This window comes from Atractosteus spatula (genome assembly GCF_055471065.1).
Source record: "Atractosteus spatula isolate fAtrSpa1 chromosome 10 unlocalized genomic scaffold, fAtrSpa1.hap1 SUPER_10_unloc_14, whole genome shotgun sequence".
Taxonomy (NCBI): domain Eukaryota; kingdom Metazoa; phylum Chordata; class Actinopteri; order Semionotiformes; family Lepisosteidae; genus Atractosteus; species Atractosteus spatula.
The window spans coordinates 47,764-66,582 of NW_028296617.1; the positions used below are offsets into that span (position 1 = coordinate 47,764).

Here is an 18,819-nt window from a genome sequence, read left to right on the forward strand (position 1 = left end):
CAGTATATCATTCATTTAGACCGTTTCGTAAATGAACTTGGTTATAACTTCTACATTAGATACTCAAAACAAGTACATAACTCTTAGGAATTAAATTGATATCAACTGGTTTGGATAACAATTGAATTCTCGAGCTGTAATGCATTGAAGTTGAATACTCATCCAATTTCTTTGGGGATTCATATCTCCTGCAGGCTCAAAGAAACAGTTGCAGGCTGTTGCTGTCCAATCCGCGCTCTCTGGCTCGGTGCCAGGCTGTGCTGTGCGGCTTGCGACGGTGCGCTGCTGATGCTCACTGACCGGCTAGTTAGTGTTGGCTTTAACTAGCAAAGTTTTCGCACAGGAGAAAAGATGACTGTGGGTCCCAGCAAGTCAGGAAGAGGACCGGTTCGGTCCTGATGAAGAGCTAGTTCTGAATAGTGATTCAGCTGTCCACAGTTCCGACCTGTTCACGAGGCCTGCTGCTGGCGCTAACCTCGGGTGGATCCTCTGGTTATTCTCTGGCAACCTCCGCTCTAGACTCTTAGAACAAAGGAAAGTTCTGGCACTCGGACACACTGGCCGTTCCGTGGTTGTCCGGGCTGAGTCTCAGGATGGTCAGGAGGCGCGCTGCGAGAATGTCCTGCCCTTGGGAGCCTTCTGCTCCTGGGCCGTCCTGCCCTGGAATTCTCCTTTGAATTCCCTTTAGAATAGTCCACAGAATCCTCTCCAGAATCCCTCTGAATCTCGTTTTTACCTGGAGGAACTTCAGCTCGTTGATTGGCTGAAAGTTCCATGGGCATCAGAGTCCCACGTGGGTTATTCAGCCCTACCAGTCCCTGATTGGTTGATCAAGGTGAGATATGAGTCATTTACTCCTGACACCTAGAAATGCAGTCCAGATGTCCATCTGGCACTCCCTAGACAGATAGGCGCCAATGGATGACCATTGATCATGATAGCCAGGCTTAGCTAAGTGCATCCCCCTTTGGGAGCTGTCCTAGGACCTTAAATCACCCTGCACTAATGGTCTCTCTGTGGCTGCACCACAGAGATGAACAGAGAAATGGGGCCTCATTTGGGAAGCTCAGAAACACTTAATTCTGCCTTACTATTAAGCCTCGCCGCTACAGTGAATTTCAGCGTTTTAAAGAGATGTAATTTTTAAAACAGACAAAATGAAAGACTTATTAACTAAATACACATAGAAAACCTGCACCTAATTGAGAAAATTTGGACTGGGGCAATGTATTATTGTAGCGGCGCAAGCTCACAGTGGTGCACTTGAGGAATGCGGTACAAGGGCCAGTGGTGCATTGGATAACGCATCTGATTATGGATCAGGAGACTGTAGGATCGTAATGCTCTTAAACCCAGTACCATAACCGCAGTGTGTTCAGTCCTACACAACCTTTCTATCGACTGAATAAACCTCCTGTTCCATCTCCATCTTCTTCCCACACATTCCGGCTATTTCACCACCGTTACTGTTGGACCACAGTCACAGATACGTAAGGGACACTATTCTGAAGAACCATCTTAAATAAATAACGTTGCAAAAGGTAACAATAAGGGTTTCTTAACGTAACCTTACATCTGGCCATACAATACAATTTCTGTACCCTCAAATAAAAAAAAAATTGTACTGCTTTCTCCTGAGAAGTGTAGTGTCAAATACAAGTGTAGTGTCAAATCACAATAAATAATACATCAAATATACTAAATTAACACCCAGATATGACAGATGTGACAACACACAGCTATGACAGAACACATTGAAGACTTAAGCCCTTTAAATTTTTATTTCCTTAATTTCCATTCTCTTCCCTACCCAGGATAACTGAAAACTAACTGTAATAAAGACTGTATATGCATTACTTGTAATACAGCTATTAATAAAGATATACATGGAACCTAATTATTCATAAATAACACTTGTATTACTAAAAATGTGTTATGATAACATTCATTGTGAATATTTGTGGTGTCTGGAAAGCAATTTTGGTTAAATATAATAATAATTTTCAAGCAAGTGGTGCATAAGCTTGTTAATTAATGAGTACATTATTTCCATTACATTCAAGACAGTTCTAATGTGATCAATTGTTCTGCTTAGTCCGCTACCGAGTTGCTTAAAACCTATGAAGAGGTGGTTTAAGCTAGACTCCTAATGCAGTAACATCTAATGGGCAGCAGCTGTTATTTTAGGTTTGTTGCAATCGAGAACAGGTTTAGTACAGAGCTGCTGACAAATTTCAGCGGAGTTTATTGTATATAAGTTTATTGCAATTGACCCATTGTAGCTACCAATCAGCAGCAAGGAAAAACAAACTTCACTTGTGCCTTTTAAAAAAAGGGAAACAGAGTAGTAGTTTATGTGGTAATTTCAGGTACTGTACAATGTAAGAACTAAAGTTAACTACTCCCATAGTAATGCGTGGGGTCCTATCAATAGAAAAAAAAATGTTGTAACCCAAAAAAACAACAAACACAAAACGAGAATCTTCCAGGAACCTAGGTAAATCCCTGTAGTAGTCTAACAACTATGAAAAAAAAAACCAAACGCAACACCTTCAAAAGAAAAAGAACATTAAAAACAAATCTGGGGAACAACAAAAACACAGAATCTAATGTGAGAGCTTTTTCAAGTCTTCAGTGCTCCTCTCATCTCAGTAGACCTCTCTCATATATTTGTGTACAGGTCAGTTGGAGGTACACAGCTGATGGTAATTTTAGTAGGGAGCTGCGTCAAGGTTTATTCCATGCTGAAAAGAGAAGGAAACATAATGTTTCAGCTGTGGAGCCTTCTTTGATTGTGACTCAAAATAAACCTTTACTTGTTCATTTGATGTTAGTTTATCTCCATCAAATACCTAAGAGTATCTAAACTCGACAGTTGCTTTCAGTAGCTGAAAACACTGCTCCAGGTGAGGCTTGAACTCACAACCCCAGCATAACTCCGCTGTGCACTGTTGTATAAGTACCACGCGCTGATTGATTGCGCCACTGGAGCTGTGCAAGTTGTGATCCTTATACAGACTGACGCTGCAGAAACACAGGGTGAAAACAGTTTCGGTTGTGGATCCATCTCCACATGGGGAACACTAAAATAGCAAGGAAAATACAAGAAAAGAAACTGAAAGAATTGTGCTAACAGCAAATGGGGACGGAGGGAGGTGGTCGAACAAGTAAATAAGCCTGGCAGATTATTTGTAGCGACATTTTTTGAGTCAATCAGCACACTGATTTCTCTTCATGTACCTTAAACTGTGCAGTTTGTATTTTCGTTGTAGATAGGTTTCTTCAGAAGTCCAGTAAATTGACGATAATGGAGAACTAGCTGACACACCCCGTCGTGAAGACCCTCTGTAAGGTGATTACACGTTTCATTTTCAAGTCGCCTCCTTTACACGCAATTGCAGCTCCGACACTGAGAGAAAGCATGAGAAATGGCAGTACAGGCTCGATGGCTTCACATCTCCTATCAATCACATAAAATTGCAGTAAAGCGCTCTAAATATGACTCTGAAGTACTGGGAAAGATGATTATTTTGAGCGTGCCTCCCAGGGTCTGCTACAAGGCTGAAGTTGGCTTCTTATTCGCGTTTTTCGTTCCGCCTTAAATGCTGCTGCTGTGATGTTATGTCGCCTTTCGCCTGTAGATGGCTCTATTCGATCAGTACTAATTCGGCTGGAAAACTGTAGACATCCTCAGTGAAAGGGAATATCCAAATAAATAGCGACTGTCCAAATTATATTTTTGTATGGAATATATTTTAGAAAATCGCAAACCAATTTTAAAAACTCACCATAACATGGACTTGCACTGGGAAAAAGGTGATTGTGCTTTCTGCTTATTGCTACGGCCCTCCCCCCTGATTATAAAAACGTCTCACAATTCTGACACCGAGGTGTGAGAGACAATGTAATAGACTTTCAAAATCCTGAAGTACAAGACATTTTAATGCACCATTTTTCAAATATGACCCTCTGATCTTGGCTTGTCAGAATACATTGCGAAAAAGTATGGCACGAATTGCAATGGCACAAATTGTTGAGAATATCACTGACCATGCCGATATTTGCAGGGGATATGAGTGTTTTGCGCACGTTGAACTACAGCACGTAAGAATTGAGCTTCTTAGTCAATATCACCGGGGAATGTCCAATAATGACGAACATCTGTAGCTTCAAGGAAACTTCGACTCGCACATGGAGTTTTATCTTCGAATGGAGGGTGGGAGAATTCATTTATACTCTCGTTGCTCATTAGCTAAACTATTTTAAAAATATGACGCAGATTTGTTCGAGAAACTTGTAATCGTCTTAAAGAGAGTCTTCTTGAAGACGTGCACCAGGTAGCTCTCCGCTGTTAATTGACAGGACTTTAGAATAAACTGTTCTCATACAAATTACTGTTTGTTCAAACATACAAATTACACATCTTAAGGAACATGAAGAGAAATCTGTGTACTAAATAACATAAAACTGTCGCTGCAAATTATCGCCAAGCTGTTTTACGTGTCCTAACACCTCTTTCTTTCCTATTTTGCAGCGAGCACAATTCTTTCTGTTTCTTCGTCGCTATTTTACTGTCTCTTCCCCCATGTGCAGATGGATCCACAGCCGAAACTTGAGGTCGGTTCCTATTACTCTGTCTGATTGAAAGAGCTGTATTAAGGGCACTCCCATCTCTGCAGGAAAGTTATTGCTGCTCTCAACACAATATACTGCAGACAAATATAGCGATACTGTCACGTGTTCCTGCTGTCAGTCTATTATGTCATGTTCATCCACACCCAGAAACATTACTGCTGTAGCACCAGAGTTATATAGGCGCAGTCCAAAGAGCAAGAATCTCTTAATCTCAGAACTGTGGGTTCAGCCCCCACATTGGGTCCCTCTGTGTCAATTTGATCCCGCCAATCCTCCTAGCATGACCTGATGGCGTAACAGTGATACCCAGTACCCAGCGTAATTCAGCTTTCTTTCCACTTGATTCAGATTTTGATCTGAAATCATCGGCCGAACAAGAGTTTGTCTAAATCGAGGGAGATCTGCTCACAAGCAAGTATTAAACACTTCAGGATTATCTGTTCGAATACCACACTTTGTCAAAACACTGCCGCTTCTTAAGCTAATAAGTAACGGTTTTTGAGCACGCATTGTATTGTTAATGCTTATATTAAAAAAGCATAAATTCACATAATGGAATTTGGACTGAACAAAGTAGTCCAGCCCCTTTACAACATTACATACCCACTGATTAAAGCTTAAAACTACAGCAGCAGGAGTAACAATAATGGCAACAACATGTTTGGAGTTCGGCATTTCATTTATACTGCGGAAACATCGTATCGGAATGAACTGCCCGAGATAAAAGAGCAATTGCGGCTTCAGATCGTTTTTACAGAGCATTGCGTTGTTCTGTTCATGCTGACTACACGCTTTAAATTTGTCATTTACTGCAAGCGTTGCTTTTCCAGGTTTTTCTGAAATTCCTCGCATTTGAGCCAGCACTAAAATATTTCATTCCCGTCGCTGAATACATCGTGGAAACGGTATTTGCAACGGAATGCTGTCACACATGAAATCTTTTTGTTATTCGGTTCTGAAGTTTGAAAATGAAAATAAAACGGGGGTCACTTCATAGGCTTGAAAGAAATCCAAGCAGCATAAAAACCAGCGAACTCTCACAAATTGCATTGTGCTGCACCTTTCTTCTGCTGCTTTTATAAATCTGCCTTAAACATTTGAATGCATACCTTACTGCTGCTAATCACATTCACGTGCTTACGAAGCTTTTTTCTGTCCGTTATGTTTTTCCAAAGCGGTTTCTCCGTTTTCCTTGTACTGTGATTGTCAGCGAGCACAACAAGACTGAAATAGTGTAAAGGCAGGTAAAAAAGACAAGGTAAAACGCCTGACTGTCGGGAGTGGGATTTGAACCCGTGCTTCTATTTGGAGAGCGGAACACAAAGATTGAAAGACACAAAACTGTGAATTTGCTGTTTTAAACCGCTCCACTATCCTGAAGAAATGGGTGCTGACTGTACCAGTTGCATCCGATTTTCTGTAACTTTAGGACGATTGATACGACTGGACGAACACAATTTGTGGCGTTTAGCATGACATGGAAAACGGTACCGGAGCATTCGGGTCCGGAGTACCAGACTCAGAAACAGTTTTTACCCCCGCACTATCAAACTATTAAACTCCCAGCCTCTCTCACTCTCACCTCACCTCTCACCTATGATCTGAACCTCACAGTGCCTTCTTTCTTACCAAAAACCCAAACACATTGAAAATCTACCTCTACCATACATGTCAAAAGTTCACTCCCCATAATTTCTATCCCTTTATTTCATTCTTTTGATGCATGTTTTTGCACATAACCTGTTACCTTTTTGTTGTTTTGCACACTGCCTGTTGTTGTTTTTTGCACATCGGCTGTTGTCTCTGTCTCTGTGTTTTTTTCTTTGTACTACTTATGTCCGAGAGCTAGCTAAATAGCATTTCGTTATAATATATACCTGTATATGAGTATAATGACAATAAACTTGAATTTGAACTTGAACTTGACATAGTCTTGCAGGCAGTATATTATTTTATCGTTTACTCGTTAAAAAAACACGGTCTTCTCGTTCCAAAGTCAGATTTTTAGTGCTTTCGAACGTCACTTCCAACCTGGACTGACAGCTCACCCGATCTGTTTGTGATCAGACCATGGGGGGGGGGGGGGGTTTACCAAGCGCACGTTCCTTCCCAGTGCTGAGGCGATCATTCGGAAGATGGGTGTGAAGAGAGACAAGCTTTGTCGACTAAAAAACAAGGCAGGATATGCAAGAATAGTAATCACTGGCGACAGTTATGTTCTTTTACTATTGAGACTCCTACATTACGAGTTCTTTGAAGACATTGAAACTGAAGGAAAGCGGCGACAAATGAAACAGGCACGGGTGGGGATTGAACCGACGGTCTTCAGTTAACGAGACAGACGCCTTACCACTTGGCCACCGCGCCTTCGAGCAAATATGGGAATAATGTTGTTCAAATTATTTTTTTCTGAATCTGGTTTACATCGCCTGGAGGCAGCAACAACAATAAAAGGGATACTTAACAAGGAGATATGCTGTAGCAGTGCGAATCCAACAGATGCTCCTGAAGAGACTGGAGGTTTAAGCCAACTCCTTAGAGCGCTCGGCCGCGTTACTCTCTTCAGCTCTTGTTGTTTGACCTAGTGGTTTTATAACGCGTGGAAACGACCGCAACTTCGTTTTCTGAGATGCTTTCTCTCACGTGGTGAAATCTCGACCTCTTTGGCATCTCTGGCTATAGTTCTTCTGTAGAGCAGGCTTTCACACCTCTGCTTATAGTGCCCTTGAAGTCATTTTATTTTTACAGGAAGACGCATTCCCTAACGATCTCTCCTGTTTTAGAAATGCTTCATAAGGCGTGTTTGATTCAACGGACAAACAGTATACTAATTGTACAATGCAGATTTATGCGGCATTCGTACTGGATTTGAGTGGGATTCTGAAATACTTCTTGCAAAGGTATTCAGACTTTCTTGAACCTATAATAAAAACACAGACCTGAAACTCCCTAGCTTCCAATCTCTGATGTTGCTGTCCTTAAACTCGGACGTGATGTTCTGCAGACGTGTGCATAATGTCCTGTTTTCTTACAGTGTACACATTTTGCTGTTCACGCTCCGCATTCATCTGCTTTGTGCATTGTTAGTCCGCACCTGTAACATGTAATGTCAGCCGTCCCCTGTTCTTCTACAGTATATCTCTAGCATGACTGCGTCCTGCTGCTCGGCTTTTGTTTGTAAAGTTTGAGCGAGCGCCCCGTTCAGTGTCACTTTGTCACTGTGGTCAGAAAGCATTCTTGATTCTGCTTGAGCTGCTTCATGAATTCTAGCGACTGTAAGAGCTCTTTCTAAAGTCAGCCCTTCCTCCTGCAGCAATTTATAGTCTCTTATGTGCACATTTTTCCACAAGTTGATCTCTTAACATGTCAGTTTCCAATACTCCAAAGTCACAAGATTTAGCCAGTCCTCTTAGTGCAGTCACAAAAGCATCAACTGAAGTTCTCTGCCTAAATTTATGCCGTTCCAAAACCACATTTCTCTGCGGTGTAAAGTAAGCGTCTAAGGCAGCTACAGTCTGTTCATATGTACCTTTTTCAACAGGGAGGTTGGCGAAAATCCGCTGCACGGGCACCCAGATACAGTGCAGTAATGTAGCACGTCTCACGGCATCCGGAGCTTCTGTAGATCCACTGGCTATTTAAAAAAATCTGTACGACTCCATCCATATCTTGTATTCCGCATACAAATCCGGAGCTCCGAGTTTCAGTAGAAGCGGTAGAAAAAGCTGGGCATAAGCAAAGCTTCTCGGCGCGGCTGCCATATCTTCCATGGCGCAAGCTAAACGAAAAGTCCGAAAATTCAAAAGTTCGTTTCTACCAGCAAGAGAACAAAAATCTGCAGTATTCTGCTCGCTTTGAGTCCGTCAAGCACTCATCTCTCGTCGCCATAAATGTTGTGTATCTTAATAAAGAGACGTTTTTATATTATTTTAACTATTTTGTTAACTACACAGATCACGCCCTTACACCATATATTCCCGCCTTCTACTCTCTCGTTCTGTTGTCTCGCGATTTCTACTCACTATACTACATTTAGTATGACTTCTTGTTGCAGTTGAGCTCAAAGCTGGAGATGATCTCCATATTCTACCGCACTAACTAGTCCGAAACGTAGTACACAGTACACACTTTTTAAGTGAAGTCAGGTTGTTAAAAAATTAAACCAGCGCCCTGTCACAGAAACGTACCCCGGTCTACCGCGCAACAAGCGGGGGTACTCAGCAGTATACTGTAACGCAACGGGGGCTCAGGCGGGCGCCCTTGCCGCATCAGGTCGGCCCCACACCGTCCGGGGCTCGAACCCGGGACTTCCGCGTCTCTCTGCAGCGACCCAGCCCCGTGAGCTAAAGAGAGATCTCTCCACAGCCCAGTAGCTGTAGTCCTGCTATCACAGGGAAGGGCGGTGACGTCACCTGCTCTGGTACGCCGGCTCTTACACAGTACCTGTCGGCCGTAAGCGTTACACTCTCCCCCGCTTAAATCGCCGTCCCCGGCGAAGGGCTATCCCACCCCGCTTCTGACACCAATGTAACGCAACGGGGGCTCAGGCGGGCGCCCTTGCCGCATCAGGTCGGCCCCACACCGTCCGGGGCTCGAACCCGGGACTTCCGCGTCTCTCTGCAGCGACCCAGCCCCGTGAGCTAAAGAGAGATCTCTCCACAGCCCAGTAGCTGTAGTCCTGCTATCACAGGGAAGGGCGGTGACGTCACCTGCTCTGGTACGCCGGCTCTTACACAGTACCTGTCGGCCGTAAGCGTTACAATACTAACGAGGAGCGCTTGTCTGCAGCTGAGCGTCAGCTCTGTTTACTGTTAGCAGTCATTGCCTCATTTCCAAACACTTTTTCACCTGCTCTCAGCTTTTAAAGACAGTCATAAACGCTCAAGAAGTAATTCATGTCAGTTTGAAGTCTGTTTCTGTTGTCTCAGCTCTTGATAAAGAAAAGCCGTGCGTGGGAGACTCCCTCTCTGAAGAAGTTTGCCGTCACCCTGCGAGGGAAAAGAGCCATCAATCACCGAGGCAACCACTGAGACAGTTAACATTAAACACGTGAAATGCGAGATGTTGTGATTTTTTTCCTGCTTAAGGCTTCTATCGTTTCTATTCTAACGAGAAAGACCTCTTTATTAGAAGTGAGATTTTAACAAACGTCTCCAGGGGTAACTGCGACCTGAACGCAACGCCTTAGACCACCAGCCATCTTGCCTGTGGTACTTATAATGAAGTATATATTTTATTTCTACTCGTTGATAAGAAAAGTGAAATCATGTAATTAGGGATATGTCTTTTTTTCATGGGGAAAACTAGCCCGAGCAAATGTAAAGTTTAGAGCAGCGCTCAATAAAAATGATCAGAAACCGAAAGCGCTTCTTATACGGATCAATATATTCCGATACCACTGGTTCTGCAGAAGAAATAAGAAAAGCCGAACTCAAAGCACTGTGTTGCCATTACGGCTACTCCATCTGCAGCTGCTTTAAGATTACTCACACTGTGTTGCCATTAAGGCTACCTAGTTAAAAAAAAAAACTTATCGTCACCTTTTTGAACGTGATTGTTAGACACCCGTTAAATCTCAACCGAGGTTTCTTGAGAGATCGTTCAGCGAGCGAGTAATAAAAAACTACTTCGCTTCTAACCTCTGCTGTCGCTGTAAACTCGGACGTGATGTTCTGCAGATGTGCAGTGTGCCTTTCCTCTCGTCGTATTCAAGAGTACTCACTGTGTGAGCTCCTCACTGCGTGTTCTGTATTCTACTGTGATTTAATTTAGATGATTACGTGGAGTAGAGTGACAAGATCTATTGAACATTTTCGGTTTGTGAAATGAAACACTAAATACACTACAGTAAATACAAGTAATGGACATTTAAAATAACCACAGTACAGCTAGAAGAGTGAAAGATAAAAGACTATTTAGAATGAGATTCACAATAGACTTAAGAAAGGCACAACCGCCCGAACAGGGACTTGAACCCTGGGCCCTCAGATTAAAAGTCTGATGCTCTACCGACTGAGCTATCCGGGCTCTGAAAGAAAGTCTACACTGTCGGGATCCTCGCAAGTCACGTGTCTCTTGTGCCGAAGAGCAGTCATACCTGACCCGTCTGGGATGACCACTGACAGACTTTATCCAGAAGCGACGGCACCACTCCCAGTAGAATGAGTGAGAAATACAGCATGACATGGGTAGTTAAGGGGCTCCCACAATCCATCTTTCCTCACATTACTGATTTTTTTCAATAGCATTTTGACCTTTTTTCACATTCAGATTTTTTTCACATTTAATAAAATCTTTCAATCAACAACAGTTGGGGTTAAGGGCCTTGTTCTGGAGCCCCATGGAGTAGGATTCCTCTGCCGACCGTGGGATGTAAACCAGCAACCTTCCAGCCACAGGTGCAGATCCTTAGCCACAGAGCCACCAAATGTGCCAATTCTTTAGAAAGAAGTCCAAAGAATGCAAATTTACTTTTTTAAAATAGCTGTTGTAAATAACATCAGTGGCTATTGAAGAGTACATACAAGCACAGAGACAAGTTAATAAACTTGGAATGACTACTTACAGCTCTGGAAAGACCGAAGATATTGTTTCCGGTTGTTAAGGAACAAGTAATAGGTTTATTCCATGCTGAAAAAAAGAAAACAATGTTTCGGCCGTGGAGCATTCTTCAGGTGTGAGAGAGAAGGCAGTAGGCAAAGGTAATGTAGTGGGAGAACAAAAGCTGGGAGGGAGGAAGGGTGAGAGGCGGGAGCAGGGGACAGAAAGAGAGGCCAATCAAGAGGTGTGAAGTCAGAATAGGTGTTGAGAGGTGTGAAATGAAACTTCCAATGAATGGAGAAAATTTAGTAGAATAGTAGTCTGTCGTTTAGAGAAGGGGGAAGTTGTGATCCTAGCTGCAGGATAAGTTTGGTTTGGTATCGGTAGTCTTTCTAATGTATGAGTTCAGAAAACCATCTTTGAGAACAAAGACGGAGAGATTAGAGTGGTCATGGCCATCAGAGGTTAAATGAGAAACAATGGTTTTTGGAGAGATCTTTAATCTTCACAGCCCTGACATGTTCTCTGAAGCGGTCTCCAAGTCCCCTTCCTGTTTCTCCAATATAGAGAGAAACTGGGCATTTACTGCAAGAGATACAGTAAATAAGGTTGCTGGAGGTACAAGATGCCATCTGGGTGATCCAGAATTGTCCTGAGGGGCCTTGAATGAGTGTGGTGTTGGATGTGTACTTGCAGGCGATACAGCGAGCTCTGTTGCAGGGGAAAGTACCTGGTGTGGAGGGTTGCTGAGGGCGGTCAAGGGAGCTGTGAACAAGAAGGTTGCGCAGATTAGGTGATTGACGATATAAGATGATGGGGCAGTCAGAAAAGAGGGCCCCAATGGAGGGATCATCCTGTAGGATGGAAAAGTTGTCGTTAACAGTCCTGGGGATAGGAAGTGTGTTAGGGAAGCACCAAAGGAATGCGGTTGTTACGGTGGGAGTTCCTGATTGGGTTGATGGTCCAAGGGGTGTTTTTGGCTCGGGCAAGGGCCCTGTCAATAACACTGCTGGGGTATCCTCTGTTGTTGAAAAAGGAGTACATTTTGAGGGTTTGGTTCTGGAAGTCGATGTCGTCGCTGCATATTTGTTGTAGCCGAAGGAACTGTGAAAAAGGGAGAGAATTTTTAGTATGTTTGGGGTGAAATTAGCTATACAAGAGATAGCTGTATGAAACCGTGGGTTTGTAATAAACAGAAGTGGAGAGTCTGGGGTATTTGATGGAGAAGTTGATGTCCAGAAACGGAAGAGTAGTGGAAGATATGTTAACCATATATTTGAGGGACAGGTGGAAGTTGGTGAAATGGTGCAGGAAGCACTTAAGCTGATCGTTGGAGCATGTGGCGGCACTGACGCAGTCATCAATATATCGCTTGAAGAGGTCAGGGACATAGCCAGTGTAGCAAGCTAAGAAACGTTCTTCTACCCAGCCAACAAAGATATTGGCATAGCTGGGTCCCATTCTGGTGCCCATGGCAACTCCACTCACCTGTTGGTAAAAAAGATTATTGAAGGAGAATGCATTCAGTGTGAGAACCAGTGTTTCTGGTTGTTGTCCTTTAATTGATCTGCCACCAAAACATTAATCCTAAACAGTCAAACAAGTCCATGTGATGAAAACCTTTATGCTCTTTAATGTTTTTTTATGGATTGTGCATCTGCACTAATTTCCCCCCCTCCTACTCATCAGCTTTTGGATGAGAGATTCTGACCACTGTATAAGATCAGAAGCAATAGAAGAAACGGGCTTCTTTTCTGCTTATTAAACACACTCCTAATGCAAACAACACATTACAAGTACAACGCAAAGGTTGCACCAAATGGGATCAAGCAATTTAAAACATATGTTCAGGGTACAGGAAAGTTGTTATAGAGATGAATGGTATTCATGAAACAAATAATGTTGCAAAAAACTTTGCCAAAAGTCACAACCCATTTAACATTCATCAGACAGGTTGAATCAGTTGGATATCTCTTAGGTTTAAAATGCACTCAACGGCTGTATAATGCAAGCTCAAGAGTCAAAAGAACAATAGTGAACTACAGTTCTTACAATAATAAACAGCCATTTGATCTTGTGAATGATCTATCATACACCCTTGAAATGATGTTACAGATTTGGAAGTTTGCACAGCTTGTAGTCTTTCTAACTCCATGAGACACACAGACAGGGAGAGAAGCTGGGGGTCAGAGCGCAGGGTCAGCCACTGTGCTCTTGTGCCAAACAGGTCATACAAAGACCGCCATTCCTTATATCTTTCCCTGAACCTGTGCGTCACTACCTCACCTTCCAGAAGCAAAATATCGAGCTTCCACACACCCTTCTCCACAGTAACAGCTGTTGGAATAGAAATTGTAAATGACAGTAGACAATGGTCAGAGAAAAAAAAAAACAGGGGTTAGGCCTGCGGTCATGCAAGTAAAATCAAGTACCAAAACAAAATGCGTGAGCCTTGGGTCCCATTAGACTTGTGGCATGTGAAACCTGCCCTCCCCTGACTATGAAGTTTGAAGCCATCTTTCAGTTTAAAATCTTTACATAATGTTTGCAATAATATTGATGATTTATCAAATTGGACCTGTCTCTCGCCCGTTATTCTGCCTTCTCTTTCTAAAAGAGAATTAAAATCCCATCCCAATAAATATACTCAGTTCCTGAATTAGGACATATCTGTCATGTGAGCAACTCAGACAATATATATTTAAGCGTTTAAATTAGACATTCATGAAACCCAGATATACCACCAGTGCTCTCCCTGGTTTCATTACAAGGTGCTGTCGTACCTCTACCATCTTATTTTTAATTAGAACAGCTATACCATCAGATTTATTTTCTTTGGACCCACACCAGGTTGATCGGCCCAATGTCCACAGTTCTTCCATATCCTTATAGCAGTTTTTAAAGGGTAACCCACACTCCTGTAACAACACAATATCAGCAGTTACCTTCCTCACAAATGATAATATAGTCCTTGCCCTTAACTTGGAGCGAATGCTTCTCACATTTATGGACACAATATTAAGAGCCATACTTAAAGTAGGACCAGGGGAGACTAAAAGATCTGGCTACAATCATTCAAGTGTATAGACACCTACTATACAGGCCTCCCCCCCCCACTTTTGCTTTAATTGTCTCCTCCTCCACCACCCCCACAATCCATAGGATATTTCTCCACCTGCCATCCTTGAGTCTCTGGTTCTGAAGCTTGGTCAGTAAGATCACATATATTGGAGACATCTAAACCCATGGGAGAACCTACCTGAGGACTTGGAAAATGATCTTCCCTCACTCTGCTCGGAGTTAAATCATTTTCTAAATCCAATGTCTCTTTTAGACTGCACCCACTGTTCTGTACATTTCATTTGAGCACTTTCAGTCTCCACAGGTGGCAGGCTATTGGAAGAGATGCTACCAATCAAATCAGATTCCACCTCACTTTTTGCAACATTATCATTCTCTTCTACCTCAGCCTCATCTCCTTCACTCCATTCTGAACCCTCGCTCTCTTTTTCACCACTTTCTTCAACGTCAACCACATCCAGTTCCTGATCCAGAACCACTGCTCCAGCCCTAAATACCTCTTCAAACTCTTCCTGTTTTTGCATCGGTCTTACCAGTTTTGTTCTATTTGCAAAGGAATTTGGACAGTCTTTAAACACATGACCTTCACACTCACAGAGATTACATTTCCTCACGCTTGTACATTCAGTATATGCATGTCCAGTTTCCTTGCACTTACCACACACCACCTTTGTACAGGCATCCACAAAGTGACCCAGCTCCCCACATCTCCTGCACGGTTTTGGCTGCCCTTGGTAGAACACAAGGCCTCTATTTTCACATAATCCAATCAAAGAAGGAATGTGTTTAAATCCACCATAACCATTTTTTGTCTTCATGCAATGAAACAGGTACTCTCCATGAACAGTTCCAGATGCCATCATCATCCAAGACTTTCTGAAGCTCACCTTTCACTAAACAATACTTAGACAACCATGTCACAACATCTTCCTTCATCACCATCTCATTAAACATGCGAACAATCACAGTCCTATTAATCAATAATAATTGCTTACACTTATATAGCGCTTTTCTGGACACTCCACTCAAAGCACTTTACAGGTAATAGGGACTCCCCTCCACCACCACCAATGTGCAGCATCCACCTGGATGATGCGACAGCAGCAATAGTGCGCCAGAACGCTCACCACACATCAGCTCTCAGTGGGGAGGAGAGCAGAGTAATGTAGCCAATTCATAGAGGGGGATTATTAGGAGGCCATCATTGGTAAGGGCCAATGGGAAATTTGGTCAGGATGCCGGGGTTACACCCCTACTCTTTTCGAGAAACGCCCTGGGATTTTTAATGACCCCAGAGAGTCAGGACCTCGGTTTTACGTCTCATCCGAAGGACGGCGCCTGTTTACAGTATAGTGTCCCCGTCACTATACTGGGGCATTAGGACCCACACAGACCACAGGGTGAGCGCCCCCTGCTGGCACCACTAACACCTCTTCCAGCAGCAACCTTGGTTTTTCCCAGGAGGTCTCCCCTCCAGGTACTGACCAGGCTCACACCACATTAGAAAGATCCATCAGCTTCTGCCATTCAAACATTCTAATTAGGCCCACATCTTTTTTTCTCCTCTATTTTCATCCAAAATTCTTCCAGTAACTTCGCCGATTGAAACTAATGTCAAAACCAATTCCCTTCAGAAAAGTGATTAAGCATTTGACATCTAATGCCTTAATCCTTTCTGTAACACCTTCCTTAAAAAGTCCAACCGTGAAATATCACCCGAGTGAGCCGAACCCTCACCACCCTTATTCACCAAACGTGCGCAAAAGTAACGGCGCATGCCGAATCTACAGGCCGCCATGGCCGTTACAAATGTGTCAAAAGCAAACTAAACCTAAACCGAAACCTCTTCTGTGCACCAAACTCCCCAAAACCCTATTCCCTTAATCTTACACTTATACAAAAACTCCACTCTCGACTTCTGGGTTTAACCCTTTACATCGCCAACGCTGGTTAGAGATTCAGTGTGTCCCAGGCTCAGCGGTTATATAGGACAGGACTCGGTGAGCTGCAGGGGAAACTCGTTGTTCTGCGCTCCCCGTGCGGAATGCGCGTCTCCACCCTCCAGACTCGTCACACCGCCTTCATACTCTACAGCGGGAAAAAAAACTCCCTTTACTGTCTTCATACAGTACATCCCTCTTAAATCCCAGAAACACAGAAACTCCGGGGCGTTTTTGTGAGTCAGTACCGGGTTTCTCTGTTCGAGGTTACAAGCAGAAACAATAAAAGCGCTGAAAGCAGGAAGTTATTTCTGCTCGTAGGCATAAACGTACAAATAAATTTTCTGATTCCTAAAACCTAATAAAATCCATGTACAGTGCCTTGCGAAAGTATTCGGCCCCCTTGAACTTTTCAACCTTTTGCCACATTTCAGGCTTCAAACATAAAGATATAAATTTTTTATTTTATGTGAAGAATCACCAACAAGTGGGACACAATTGTGAAGTGGAACGAAATCTATTGGATTTTTGAAACTTTTTTAACTAATAAAAAAATGAAAAGCGGGGCGTGCAAAATTATTCGGCCCCTTTACTTTCAGTGCAGCAAACTCACTCCAGAAGTTCAGCGAGGATCTCTGAATGATCCAATGTTGTCCTAAATGACTGATGGTGATAAATAGAATCCACCTGTGTGTAATCAAGTCTCTGTATAAATGCACCTGCTCTGTGATAGTCTCAAGGTTCTGTTGAAAGCGCAGAGAGCATCATGAAGACCAAGGAACACACCAGGCAGGTCCGTAATACTGTTGTGGAGAAGTTTAAAGCCGGATTTGGATACAAAAAGATTTCCCAAGCTTCAAACATCCCAAGGAGCACTGTGCAAGCGACCATCTTGAAATGGAAGGAGTATCAGACCACTGCAAATCTACCAAGACCTGGCCGTCCCTCTAAACTTTCAGCTCAGACAAGGAGAAGACTGATCAGAGATGCAGCCAAGAGGCCCATGATCACTCTGGATGAACTGCAGAGAACTACAGCTGAGGTGGGAGAGTCTGTCCATAGGACAACAATCAGTCTTACACTGCACAAATCTGGCCTTTATGGAAGAGTGGCAAGAAGAAAGCCATTTCTCAAAGATATACATAAAAAGTCTCGTCTAAAGTTTGCCACAAGCCACCTGGGAGACACCCCAAACATGTGGAAGAAGGTGCTCTGGTCAGATGAAATCAAAATCGAACTTTTTGGCCACAATGCAAAACGATATGTTTGGCGTAAAAGCAACACAGCTCATCACCCTCAACACACCATCCCCACTGTCAAACATGGTGGTGGCAGCATCATGGTTTGGGCCTGCTTTTCTTCAGCAGGGACAGGGAAGATGGTTACAATTGAGGGGAAGATGGATGCAGCCAAATACAGGACCATTCTGGATGAAAACCTGTTGGAGTCTGCAAAAGACCTGAGACTGGGACGGAGATTTATCTTCCAACAAGACAATGATCCCAAACATACAGCAAAATCTACAAAGGAATGGTTCACAAATAAACGTATCCAGGTGTTTGAATGGCCAAGTCAAAGTCCAGACCTGAATCCAATCGAGAATCTGTGGAAAGAGCTGAAAACTGCTGTTCACAAACGCTCTCCATCCAACCTCACTGAGCTCGAGCTGTTTTGCAAGGAAGAATGGGCAAGAATTTCAGTCTCTCGATGTGCAAAACTGATAGAGACATACCCCAAGCAACTTGCAGCTGTAATCGCAGCAAAAGGTGGCTCTACAAAGTATTAACGCAAGGGGGCCGAATAATTTTGCACGCCCCACTTTTCATTTTTTTATTAGTTAAAAAAGTTTCAAAAATCCAATAGATTTCGTTCCACTTCACAATTGTGTCCCACTTGTTGGTGATTCTTCACATAAAATAAAAAATTTATATCTTTATGTTTGAAGCCTGAAATGTGGCAAAAGGTTGAAAAGTTCAAGGGGGCCGAATACTTTCGCAAGGCACTGTAAGTCTCCTTTTCGTCCCCAATGCATATAACTGAATATAAATCAGTCAAGTTCAGCTACTTTTCTGATGTATATGAATACACTAGTTCTGGTGCAGCTGTTACAACAAAGATACTGAAGAACTTTTTTTTCATACGAGCTCTTGCCGTTTTTTAAATTGAATATTTTTTTCATTTCGGTAAATCACACGAAACACCAGCAACACTCATCGTAAGCATCTGACCAATCACATTCCTGAATTTTAAAACCATTTAGTATTTATTTTTAACTTGTTTTATTTATTTTTTAATTTTACACACCTGTTTTAAGTATTCTTGCCATTTTTAGCATATTGTAAGTGGATTTTTTTCAAACATTTTATTTTTTAAATCATATCAACCCATTGTAACTTCCCATTGATAATTCCTGAGCTTTATAACTGTGTATTATTTATTTTTACCTTGTTTTATTTTTTATTATTTTACAGAGCTTTTTAATATATTGTGAGCATTTTAGTGTCATTTTCAAATAGGACTATCAATGCTCTTGACTTTTAAACCTGTATTTATTCTGACATTATTCTCTCCACCTGCAGATGAGGGAGGTATTTGATTTTAAATTTGTTGATTTTGGGGGATA

The 18,819-nt window shown here is 42.6% G+C and overlaps 2 non-coding genes across 2 annotated transcripts; both read right to left on the reverse strand.

Annotated features, from left to right (window-relative positions):
• Positions 1-6,930: 6,930 nt before the first annotated feature.
• On the reverse strand, positions 6,931-7,002 carry trnat-cgu (transfer RNA threonine (anticodon CGU)). The gene has a single exon. It is a non-coding gene; the product is annotated as a tRNA-Thr (tRNA).
• A 3,587-nt stretch (positions 7,003-10,589) lies between these two features.
• Positions 10,590-10,662, reverse strand: trnak-uuu (transfer RNA lysine (anticodon UUU)). Its single transcript has one exon. It is a non-coding gene; the product is annotated as a tRNA-Lys (tRNA).
• Positions 10,663-18,819: the final 8,157 nt, after the last annotated feature.